Below are 13,243 nucleotides of genomic sequence, written 5' to 3'. Positions count from 1 at the left end.
TTCCCGGCGGGTGGAAACATTTCGACACGTTTCCTTACACCTGTTGTCCTGTTCACCTAGCAGCAAATAGGTACCTGGGTGTTAGTCGACTGGTGTGGGTCGCATCCTGGGGGACAAGATTAAGGACCGCAATGGAAATAAGTTAGACAGTCCTTGATGACGCACTGACTTTCTTGGGTTATCCTGGGTGGCTAACCCTCTGGGGTTAAAAATCAGAACGAAATCTTATCTTATCTTATCTTATCTAAATCTTCAGTTTTCGTCGAATTCGGTTTTTGTCAGACTTTGTTGAACAATTTATGACGAGAACCGAGGTTCCACCGTACACTAAAGTCATAATTGTGTAGTCTCTTCTCACTTAACGATGGAGTTACGTTCCTAAGACCACACCATTAAACGAATTCATTGCTAAGGGAGGATCTAGTATAATGGTAGTGAGTTTGTGTCAACCATCTTTGATATTGTTTTAATATCACCTTTGCACCATTTATATCATTTCTGGCATATTTTTAAATGTTTATACAGTAATGTACTGTATAATGAAATAAAAAGAGTAGAAGAAATCAGCTCTAATATACATTATGTAGGTATGAATGCTGGTCAGAGAGCCCATCGTACATCTGAGGGGCCAGTAAGTGAGTAGTGCTGTATTGCAAATATGTATAATTACATATTTCCCTATATATAAAAAGAAGGGGGACAAAAGAGATAGTAAAAATTATAAGGGAATAAGTTTACCGAGTATACCAGGTAAAGTTTATGGTAGGGCTATTATTAAAAGAATTAGAGATAAGACAGAGAGCAGGATTGCAGATGAGCAACGAGGCTTCAGCATGGGTAGGGGATGTATTGATCAAGTGAAGCATATACTATGTGAACAATATTTAGATAAAGGTAAGGAATTTTCATTACATTTATGGATTTAGAAAAGGCATATGATAGTGAATAGGGGGGCAATATGGCAGATTTTACAAGTGTAGTAAGTTATTAAATGCTGTAAAGAGTTTTAATGAGGATAGTGAGGCTCAGGTTAGGGTGTGTAGGAGGGAGGGAGATTGTTTCTCAGTAAAAGTAGGTCTTTGACAGGGATGTGTAATGTCACCATGGTTGTGGACAAATGTAAAGTCCTTGAGAATGATAACAACCCTCATAGTTACAAACTACGTTATGTAGAGTGTGAAGGCTTACTCAGCCCTGTAACAACTTCAGACAGTATTACCAAGGCTGGCTCCTCCTCAGGAAAATTAGTGAATAGAAAAAGAAATAGTAACAGACAAACATAAACACTTTATTATATAGAAAATATAAAACACTTAAATATGAAATATTATTCCTACATTTAAAGAAAATGAAAAATGAAAAATATAAATGATAACTGAATTCAACGCTAATATATATAGGGGTGTCTGGTGTTGGTGACACTGAGTGTTGTTGAAATCGTAGCAGTTGCTGATGATGGGGGGGGGTCGCAGGTGTTGGTTACAACCCACCGGTTCGTTCTTCACAGTATAGCCTTGAGTATTATATCCCGATGACAGGAAAGCAGGTTCTTTACCGCTGCAATGATGAGGGGTTACATCCTGCAATTTCATACAGGTGCACAGGTAATTAAATCCAAAAAGGGGAAGTCTCAGGATGTTAGTCCATCTCCATCAGTTCTCCTCGTTGATTGGCAGGTGACCCTCTCTGTCATCCAAGCTGGAAAGATAGACAGGTTACCCACTGCTTAAGAAATCACTCTCCATGATAAGTACAATACCTTAAAGATGTGGTGATTATTACAACAGTCAACCTAGAGCAAGACTGAAAGGACTAAGTTTATTATTGGTCAAAAGTGAAGCTTTCAACCAATAAATCCACTAGAATACAAGGCAGGCATGTACTTACAGTAGTGCTGGGAGCTGTGAGTCTAGTGATTACTGTTTGGACCAGAGCCCCACACGTCACCTTTCAGGGGGGGGGGAGAAGGAGGGGAAGGGATAGTGGGAGCTAGACTGACCCTACCTTAACAAGCAGGCGGCAGTCAAACTATCACTTTTGGGGTGGGGGAAAAATGGCGGAAATAGCGGGAGCTTGACTTATCCTACCTTAACAAGTAGCCGGCAATGAAACTATTGTTACTATATACTCCCTCTCTATTCCTATCTATTGTACTTTTCCCTCACATAGAGATCAGTTATACAGATATAGATGGGGTTGTAAAAGAAGTAAGTGCTAGGGTGTTGGGGGAAAAAAGGTAAGTGGTGCATTGAAGTATCTGTGGAGACAAAAAACGTTATCCATGGAGGCAGAGGGAATGTATGAAAGTATAGTGGTACCAACACTCTTATATGGGTGCGAAGCTTGGGTTGTAAATGCTACAGCGAGGAGGCAGCTGAAGTCAGTGGAGATGTCCTGTCTAAGGGCAATGTGTAGTGTAAATATTATTCAGAGAATTCGTAGCTTGGAGGTGTGGGATTACCAAAACTATTATCCAGAGAGCTGAGGAAGGGTTGTTGAGGTGGTTTGGATGTGTAGAGAGGCTGGAACAATGTAGAATGAATTCGAGAGTGTATAAATCTGTAGTGGATGGAAGGCGGGGTAGGGGTCGGCCTAGGAAAGGTTGGAGGGAGTGGGTAAAGGAGGTTGTGTGTGCGAAGGGCTTGGACTTCCAGCAAGCATGCGTGAGCGTGTTAGGAGCGAATGGAAACAAATGTTTCTTAAGACTAAACGTGCTGTTGGAGTGTAAGCAAGATAACATTTATGAAGGGATTCAGGGAAACCGGCAGGCCGGACTTGAGTCCTGGAGATGGGAAGTACAGCATCTGCACTCTGAAGGAGGGGTGTTAAAGTTTTGAGGTGGTCAGTCCCTCAGTCTGGAGAAGAGTATAGTTCCATAGTCTGAAACAATATGGAGTTGAAGTGACAGGATGGAGCCTTATATACCGCCAAGGGTATCTTGGTACAAACCTGAAATCAACTTGGACTACTTCTACTAGTGAGAATGACTGGATTTGAGAGGGACCTGACCTCCCAACGACTTCATTCTTACCTCTACTAGTGGCCTACATCTCACCTCTTGGCGGTATATAAGGCTCCATCCTGTCACTTCAACTCCATATTGTTTCAGACTATGGAACTATACACTTCTCCAGACTGAGGGACTGACCACCTCAAAACTTAAGGGTGATGGACTGATTACATCATCTTCAAGTATCTTCTGCTTCTATCAACTTTTCTGTACTAGACAGACGAAGCCTACTGTGTAGGCGAAACGTTTCCTCGCTGCTGTCTGAAGTCTCCACGCCTCAGCTCGTATGTGAAAACTGCACGCCATACAGCTAGTGTTGGCTCTCCTCACCGCTCACACACAGTGTTGCCTCTCTTCATCCAGTGGTGGTTACTAGACCTTCGTCTAGACCAGCAGGATTGGTGCGTCGGTGGCTGCCTACCCAAGGGCAGGAAGCCTCCCTCTGCACTCCTGTTGCTGTCTGAAGTCTCCACGCCTCAGCCTGTACGTGTAGTCTGCACTCCATACAGCCAGTGTTTCCTCTACTCGCCGTTCAGGGCATACAGTGCTCCATCAAGCTACAGCTCACCTCCTCAGTGTCCTGTGCCTCCAGCGACGGACTCCACAAGAAAACTTTAAAGTTATTGCCAGGCAAGTACGTGTGTCTATTTCACACGTACTTGCCTAGCCAATTATTCTCACAGATTTGGCCGCCACATCTAATTTACGATGCCTTCAATGCCTTCCACTTCCTTCCCCCTTACCATTCCTCCTCTACCACCAACACCTGCCTCTACTGTGTCTACTCCTGCCTCTAAGGCCTACCCTGCCTCTACCTCTTCTAAACCCAATTCTTTCTCGCTGAACCTCAAATACTCTAAATCTGATCATGCCACTATCTGTCCTGGAAATTTATTGTACCAAATCACTGGTGCACCTCAGCTGAAAGTCTTTAAAACCAACTCAGGCTTCAAACTCCTTCTTGACAGACATTCTTACGAAACGTACACCTCAACCGAGACCAGACAAAAACTTCTCAGTGCAGGCTTCACTATTATTTGGACTCCTGAGCACCGCGCCAAATGCACAGTGATCGCAAAACACGTAGACTATTCTCTCCTGACTGCCTATGACACAGACAAAGAAGACTTAATCAAAGACCTGAAAAGTCTACCATCCTCAAAATCCGTTGTTCAAATCCTTCTGACGCCTCTACACTCTTTAATCAAGGAATCCTTGCCAAGACCATCCGCATTCCTCCAAACACTCTCTTCACTCCAAACTTTTACCTTATCACACAATGTCTGAAATGTTACAAATTCGGCCACGACAAAATCTCATGCACTTTCACACAAATCTGCTCCAGATGTTCAGCAACTGGCCACTTCTGGAACACTTGCAACCTCCCCCTTAAATGTTCTAACTGTGGCGGGTCACACACTGCAGTTGCAAATTCCTGCCCTTCTAGAAAAGACATTCCACCCTCAGAGCTAGCCAACCTCCCTCCCTCCCCAACCCCTTCCCTGCACCTCCCTCCCCTACCATACCTTCCTCTCCTACCCCCAATGCCTGGGTTACTCCACACACTTGGTCTACCTCTCCTACTCTACACACTTCAAACACCAACACACAGACTACAAGCACTTCTCCTTCTACACCTACACCCACACTAGACTACAAAACTAACTGTCAACTCGCCACTGCTGCCCTCTCTGCGATGGCAATCTCTCAAGCTTACCAATCAGACTACTCACATGTCCTTAACCTAATCTTGTCTGCTAACAATCTTCCCTCTTTAATTATCCCTCCTTCCTGCTTCTCTTCTAAGCCTCCTACAACCTCTACCTCCTCCCTCTCTCCCACCCCCACTTCCTACACCCACCAGCTCTCCTCCTCCCCTACCCCTCTTCACTACTTCTACCCCTCCCACCAACACCCCTACCGCTGCTGCTACGACCACCCCTCCCCCTACCTCCTTGCCCACTTCCTTATCCCCTACCAAAGCTTCCACGTCCTCATCCGTTACCATAGCTTCCACTTCCTCATCCCCTACCAAAGCTTCCACTTCCTCTGCATCTACCTTCGCCCACTCCTCCACCACAACCAAAACTTCATCCAGGTCCAACTCCACCTCCTCCAGATAAAATCCACTCAAACCTAAACTTGCCCCAACTTCTGACAGAAAGACCAAAGAACATAAAAACAGATCCATCTCTTCCTCCCCCTCCAGGAAACGGGTCCGTAGCACCTACAAACTCACATCCACTGATGGCACCACTATCATGGGCTTTAATCCAAACTCCTCCCCCGACATTAACTTTGCTATGACGAAACCATTAAATCATGTTTAGAATGATTCAGTTCAACGTACGTTCTTACTTTACAATTAGACACCTACTGGCCGAGCTCCTTGAAGCAGAGAGGCCAGATATTGTTTTGCTAAACAGTACCTGCCTCAAAACCCCTCAACGTATCCGCCATTATGGTTATACTGCACTACAGTCCCCCTATGATCCCCACGATGGGGTTGCCGTCCTTGTCAAATCCAACATAAAACATGAATTTCTCCCAATCCCTTTTATTCACCAACACTGTCTTGCAGTCAGAATACACACCCACCTTGGTCCCCTTATCTTTTTCACCACCTATGCTCGCCCAAACACTATTCTCAACATACACGATCTTCCCTTAGTCTTCAACTCACCAACACACCAACATACCTACTAGCTGACATGAATGCCAAACACACCGCCTTTCATCACATCAGTAACAACCAACTTGGTCACCAATTACTCAACTTCACAAACCATAAACACCTAATTCATCTCGGCCCAGACTTCAATACCTTCTACAACCACACGGGCCAAGGCAAACCAGACATTATTCTTGCAAACCGAGCCACCTCTCTATTTCAACACTACATCTAACCTGGCCCTATTACAGGCTCTGATCACATCCCAGTCATCTTACACATCTTCTCCAACCCTATCCTCATTCCAACCACACCTTCCTTCAAACAACACATAGACAATATTAACCTCACCTATGACTACAACAACAAACCTATCTCTGACATCGATACTCAACTTGATCTCATCCAGGACACCATTACACAAGCAGCCAACATCGCAATACCAGGGAAAACTCACACCACTCGTTATTCCTTCAAAACGTCACTCAGAACAAGAAGACTAATTATCTGCTACCACAACCGCTTCCTCTACAACACACACAGATTTAATCAAGTCCGATTAGATCTCACTTACCTTAGAAACAACATTCTACGCAGCCTAGACCAAGACCACAACAATCACTGGTCACAACTCATACAACAAACAGACAAACAGCGTATTAAAAACACTAAAGCCTTCTGGAACTTTATCAAAAAAATCGGAGGCACAACTCCCACCAACAAATTCAAACACATCACCCTCAACAACACACACATCTCAGACCCGCAGGCTGCTACCAACATCTTCAAACACATCTGAGAGAACATCTTCCACCCTCACCCACCTCACCCTAACGTTATTCAACACATTCAGAACATAGAACACACACAAGAAACAACACCAGATAGCCACATACATCTAGACTCTCTTACCTCCTCCCAAGAACTCGACACTCCTTTCACCAACACAGACATTAAAACTCTCCTCAGACACCTTCCTCCCAAGGCTCCTGGTGCCTCTGGCCTAAACCATATTATCCTAAAACACCTTCCTGACTCAATCATTACTGCCTACACAAACCACCTTAATTAATGCCTCCCTTGCCTCTGGTTACTTTCCTTCCCTCTTCAAAGCAGCTACTGCTATCCTCCTTCCTAAACCCAAAAAAGACCACACTGATCCTAGAAACTATCGCCCTATCAGCCTCCTTGAAACTTTAGGAAAAAACTGAAAAACTCATCAACCATCGCCTTCGCAGATACCTGGAACACAATTCCCTACTTTCTGATGGCCAGTTTGGCTTCAGAACACACAGATCCACACAAGATGCCATTAACATCATTCTCAACTACATCCACATAAACACAAAACAAAGAAACAGGACAGCCCTGGTTGCAAAAGACGTTGAAAAAGCTTTTGACATTGTCTGGCACCAAGGGCTCAAGTACAAACTCTGCACTAACTTTAATCTGCCTCTCACTACTCGTAAACTCCTCTGCAACTTCCTAGACGGCCGTAACATGAGAATCAAATTCCAAGGCTGTTACTCTGACTACTTCACACTAAATGCTGGAGCACCCTAGGTATCTGTTCTCTTCCCTACCCTCTACATTTTATACACTAACGACATTCCAACACCCGTATACCAAAACTCCATCACACTAGCCTATGCAGACGACATTACACAACTTATCACTCATGCCAATATAGATACACTCACACACAAAACACAAAATGAGGTCGACAGGATAGCCATCTGGGAACAAAAATGGAGGATCAAAACCAATGCAGCTAAATCCAGCATTACATATTTTAACTACAGAAAACTTGGTCCTCCATTACCTGTCGAGCTCAGAACAGCTGACACCCACACTTACATCCCCATAACACAATCTGTCACTGTCCTTGGCGTTAATCTTGACTACCTTCTACGCTTACACGGACACATTCACTCAAGGCATGTAATAGCTAGTAAGGCCCTTGCTGGCCTCTACAAGTTGAAACATGCCTCCCAACGCACCAAACTACACCTCTACAAATCCCTAATACGTCCTCTGATAACTTACTCTCCTCTAGCCCTCTCTCTTGCAGCAAAAACAAACTTACTTAAACTGCAGCGTGTCCAGAACAAGGTGGGAGGACTTCGCCACAAGCGAGTCTCTCCATGCCCAATTAGACATCCCTGCGCTGAGTCTGTACTGAAAGACGCTCAGTGACAGACAGATGGACAAACTTGAGACACGACATGACTACTGGACCTCTCTCCTTGACGAAGACATTCGCAGACCCACAAACCAACACAACCTTTTCTACTCCTTGCATGATCCTGCTCCTAACTCTATTTACAAATAAACTTGGACTCTCCGAGAGGTACCTTCTCTGACAGGTACCATTCTCTGACCCACGTTCGCCTTAGCTTTTGGGTTAAGACATGGCTCAGTTCTACACTTCTCTCTAGCGCTAAACGTCGCATGTCCCTTCCTCCCCGCTCACCCCACCGGAGTCCCAGCAGAAGAGCCTGAATTTCTCTTCTCAATATCTGTCCCACGATCGCCTTCGCTGCTGAGTTAAGCCCTGGCTCTATTTCTACGACTAAGAACACTCTTCTCCAGCACTATTATTCGTCTGTCCCGTCTTCCCCGCTCATCCTATTTGGGATCTTGCCTGAACTTCCGTTCGTTCGTTACTTCAACTCCATATTGTTTCAGACTATGGAACTATACTCTTCTCCAGACTGAGGGACTGACCACCTCAAAGCTTTAAGGGTGATGGACTGATTACATCGTCTTCAAGTATCTTCTGCTTCTATCAGCTTTTCTGTACTCGGCTGAAGAAGCCTACTGTGTAGGCGAAACGTTTCGAAATAAAGATACCTTACTGTTGCTTATGTGTCTTCCATAAATTTTCCCACTATGGAGGTAAGGCTTATTGGTCTATAGTTCGAAGCCAAGGACCCGTCACCTGCCTTGTAAATAGGTATTACATTTGCCATTTTCCACTTATCAGGCACTATGCCAGTTTGTAGTGAAATGTTAAAAAGATTAGCCAAAGGTATGCTAAGTTCCTCTTTACATTATTTTAACACCCTTGCAAACAGTTCATCAGGGCCTGGGGATTTGTTAGGTTTTAGTTTCTCTATTTGTCTGAGGACCATGTCACTAGTTACCGCAATCGTACATAGTTTATTATCCTGTTCCACATAATCTATTATTTCAGGAATATCGCTAGTTTTTTCCTGGGAGAAAACTGAGAGGAACTAGGTATTGAGAATTTTACACATATCCTTATCACTGTCAGTGATCTGACCAGAGTTACTCTTAAGTGGGCCAATCTTGTCCCTTATCTTACTTCTGTATACCTGAAAGAACCCTTTTGGGTTAGTCTTTGAATCCCTTTCGACCTTAGCCTCATAATCCCTTTTTGCTTTTCTTATTCCTTTCTTTATTTCTCTCTTTAATTGAATATATTGATTTTTTAACTGCCCATCCCCTCTTTTGATACGCCTATATATGCCTCTCTTTTGACCAGTGAGATGTTTTAATCTATTGTTCATCCATTTGGGATCATTTTTGTTAGATCTAATTTCCCTACTCGGAACAAAAGTTGTCTGGGCAGCTAGAACTATGCTCTGAAAACGTCATATTGGCAACCAAGATCATCTACCTGACCCATAGTCAGGACATCCCAATTTAGCTCACTCAGGTAATTTTTCAGTCCCATGAAGTCGGCGAAGCGAAAATCTGGGACAGAGATTTGATTGCAGTTATCTGGGTAATTCCATGATATATTGAAACTAAGTGATTTGTGATCGCTTGTGATCATCATTAACCTCAAGATTATTAATTAGTGAATCTTTGTTGGCAAGAACCAAGTCAAGCAGATTGTTTTCTCTAGTTGGTTCTGTCACAACCTGTTCTAAAAAGCAATCCTGAACCGTATCAAGAAAGTCACTAGACTCAAGATTTCCTGTCATATTGTTCCAATCAATTTGTCTAAAGTTAAAATCTCCCATTATAACAACATTTTCATATCTAGATACCTTATGAATTTCGTCCCATAACAGCTTACTGCACTCCCTATCAAGGTTTGGGGGCCTATAAATCACACCCAAAATTAATTTGTCACGTCCCTCGAGAAACTGTAGCCAAACAGATTCTGTGTTCGATGTTTCTAATCTTATATCATGTCTAAGATAATTTAAATTTTCTCTAACATACATCGCCACTCCATCACCTTTCCTGTTGACCCTGTCAGTGTGTATATAATCATGTATCTCTCCCGCCTGCATTCCAGGGAGTACAGGTTCAGGAACCTCAAGCGCTCCCAGTAATTGAGGTGTTTTATCTCCGTTATGCGTGCCGTGAAGGTTCTCTGTACATTTTCTAGGTCAGCAATTTCATCTGCCTTGAAAGGTGCTGTTAGTGTGCAGCAATATTCCAGCCTAGATAGAACAAGCGACCTGAAAAGTGGCATCATGGGCTTGGCATCCCTAGTTTTGAAGGTTCTCATTATCCATCCTGTCATTTTTCTAGCAGATGCGATTGATACAATGTTATGGTCCTTGAAGGTGAGATCCTCCGACATGATCACTCCCAGGTCTTTGACGTTGGCTTCTCGCTCTATTTTGCGGCCGGAATTTGTTTTGTACTCTGATGAAATTTTAATTTCCTCATGTTTACCATATCGGAGTAATTGAAATTTCTCATCGTTGAACTTCATATTGTTTTCTGCAGCCCATTGAAAGATTTTGTTGATGTCCACCTGGAGCCTTGCAGTGTCTGCAATGGAAGACACTGTCATGCAGATTCGGGTGTCATCTGCAAATTAAGACACGGTGCTGTGGCTGACATCCTTGTCTATGTCAGATATGAGGATGAGAAACAAGATGGGAGCGAGTACTGTGCCTTGTGGAACAGAGCTTTTCACCGTAGCCGCCTCAGACTTTACTCTGTTGACTACTACACTTTTTATTCTGTTTGTGAGGAAATTATAGATCCATCTTCTAAGTTTTCCTGTTATTCCTTTAGCACGCATTTTGTGCACTATTACCCCATGGTCACACTTGCCGAAGGCTTTTGCAAAGTCTTTATATATTACATCTGCATTCTTTTTGTCTTCTAGTGCACCTAGGACCTTGTCGCAGTGATCCAGTAGTTGGGACAGACAGGAGCGACCTGCTCTAAACCCATGTTGCCCTGGGTTGTGTAACTGATGGGTATCTAGATGGGTGGCGATCTTGCTTCTTAAATATGGGATGTTAGTGCTATCGGTCTGTAGTTCTTTGCTATGACTTTACTGCCCCCTTTGTGGAATGGGGCTATGTCTGTTGTTTTAAGTAACTGTGGGACGACCCTCGTGTCCATGCTTCCTCTCCATAGGATGGTAAAAGCTCGTGATAGGGGCTTCTTGCAGTTCTTGATGAACACGGAGTTCCTTGAGTCTGGCCCTGGGGCAGAGTGCATGGGCATGTCATTTATCGCCTGTTCGAAGTCAATTGGCATCAGAGTAACATCAGATAGGCTTGTGTTAACCAAATTCTGTGGCTCTCACATAAAAAATTCATTTTGATCTTCGACTCTCAGTCTGGTTAGCGGCTTGCTAAAAACTGAGTCATATTGTGACTTGAGTAGCTCACTCATTTCCTTGCTGTCATCTGTGTAGGACCCATCTTGTTTAAGTAGGGGCCCAATACTGGATGTTGTTCTCGACTTCGATTTGGCATAAGAAAAGAAATACTTAGGGTTTCTTTCGGTTTCATTGATAGCTTTTAGTTCTTCCCGCGATTTCTGACTCCTTTAAGATTCCTTTAGCTTAAGTTCGATGTTTGCTATTTCTCTGACCACTGTCTCCCTACGCATTTCAGATATATTGACCTCTTTTAGCTGCTCTGTTATTCTTTTCCGTCGCCTGTAAAGGGAGCGCCTGTCTCTTTCTATTTTACATCTACTCCTCCTGTTTCTTAAAGGAATAAGCCTTGAGCATACATCTAGTGCCACCGAGTTAATCTGTTCTAGGCATAAGTTGGGGTCTGTGTTGCTTAGTCTATCTTCCCAGCTTATATCGTTTAGGACTTGGTTTACTTAGTCCCACTTTATGTTCTTGTTATTGAAGTTGAATTTGGTGAAGGCTCCATCGTGACTAATCTCATTATATCGGTCTGGGGCTCCTCGCATACATGTCTGAACCTCGATTATGTTGTGATCTGAGTATATTGTATATGATATGGTGACATTTCGTATCAGATCATCATTGTTAGTGAAGATGAGGTCTAGTGTATTCTCCAGTCTAGTAGGCTCTATTATTTGAATTTTGTGCAGATTTAAAAGCTCGTGTGTGTGAGTTCTCGTTAGAGCTGCCTCCTGGTGTTATCACTGCAATAATATTATTTGCTATATTCCTCCATTTTAGGTGCTTAAGTTGAAATCCCCCCGGAGCAAGATGTTGGGGTCAGGAGCGGTGTGAAGGACCAGCTAAGCATGGGGCATTTACTTATCACCAACTTCATTTTAACAACTAAATGTAGTAGTTAATGTATTCTTATTTTATCCAGGGTCCTCTAATTTTAAATATCTAAATGGAGAGAAGTAAATATAAGTGCTGGTCCCCCCCCGCATTCTCCTCGGACAGGATCACAACGTGTGCAGTCATAATCTCTGACTTGTTTATAAGTTTAACATTCTAACTGTAGCTTCTACTACTCTAATGTACTGATGATCATGTCACTGCTGATGGTGCTGTTCTGTACTGCTGCTGCTGTTCATGTGGCTACTGATGCTGCTGCTTATGTGACTACTACTACTACTACTTCTGCTGCTCATGTGACTACTGATGGTGCTGCTGCTGTTACTGTACTGTACTTCTGCTGTTACTGTACTGTACTGCTGCTGTTACTGTACTGTACTGTGCTGCTTCCGTTATTATACCGTGCTGCTGCTGTTACTGTACTGTACAGTGCTGCTGCTCATGTGACTACTGATGGTGCTGCTGCTGTTACTGTACTGTGCTGTGCTGCTGCTGCTATTGTACTGTACTGTGCTGCTGCTGCTGTTACTGTACTGTACTGTGCTGCTTCTGTAACTGTACTGTACTGTGCTGCTTCTGTTACTGTACTGTACTGTGCTGCTCCTGTTACTGTACTGTGCTGCTGCTCATGTGACTACTGATGGTGCTGCTGCTGTTACTGTACTGTACTGTACTGCTGCTGTTACTGTACTGTACTGTGCTGCTGCTGTTACTGTACTGTGCTGCTGCTGTTACTGTACTGTACTGTGTTGCTGCTGTTACTGTACAGTACTGTGCAGCTGCTGTTACTGTACTGTGCTGCTGCTGTTACTGTACTGTACTGTGTTGCTGCTGTTACTGTACAGTACTGTGCAGCTGCTGTTACTGTACTGTGCTGCTGCTGTTACTGTACTGTACTGTGCAGCTGCTGTTACTGTACTGTGCTGCTGCTGTTTACTGTACTGTACTGTGCTGCTGCTGTTACTGTACTGTACTGTGCTGCTGCTGCTACTGTACTGTACTGTGCTGCTGCTGTTACTGTACTGTACTTTGCTGCTGCTGTTACTGTACTGTACTGTGC

This window comes from Cherax quadricarinatus, chromosome 76, assembly GCF_038502225.1.
Source record: "Cherax quadricarinatus isolate ZL_2023a chromosome 76, ASM3850222v1, whole genome shotgun sequence".
NCBI lineage: Eukaryota > Metazoa > Arthropoda > Malacostraca > Decapoda > Parastacidae > Cherax > Cherax quadricarinatus.
Note: the sequence above shows the minus strand (reverse complement) of the source record.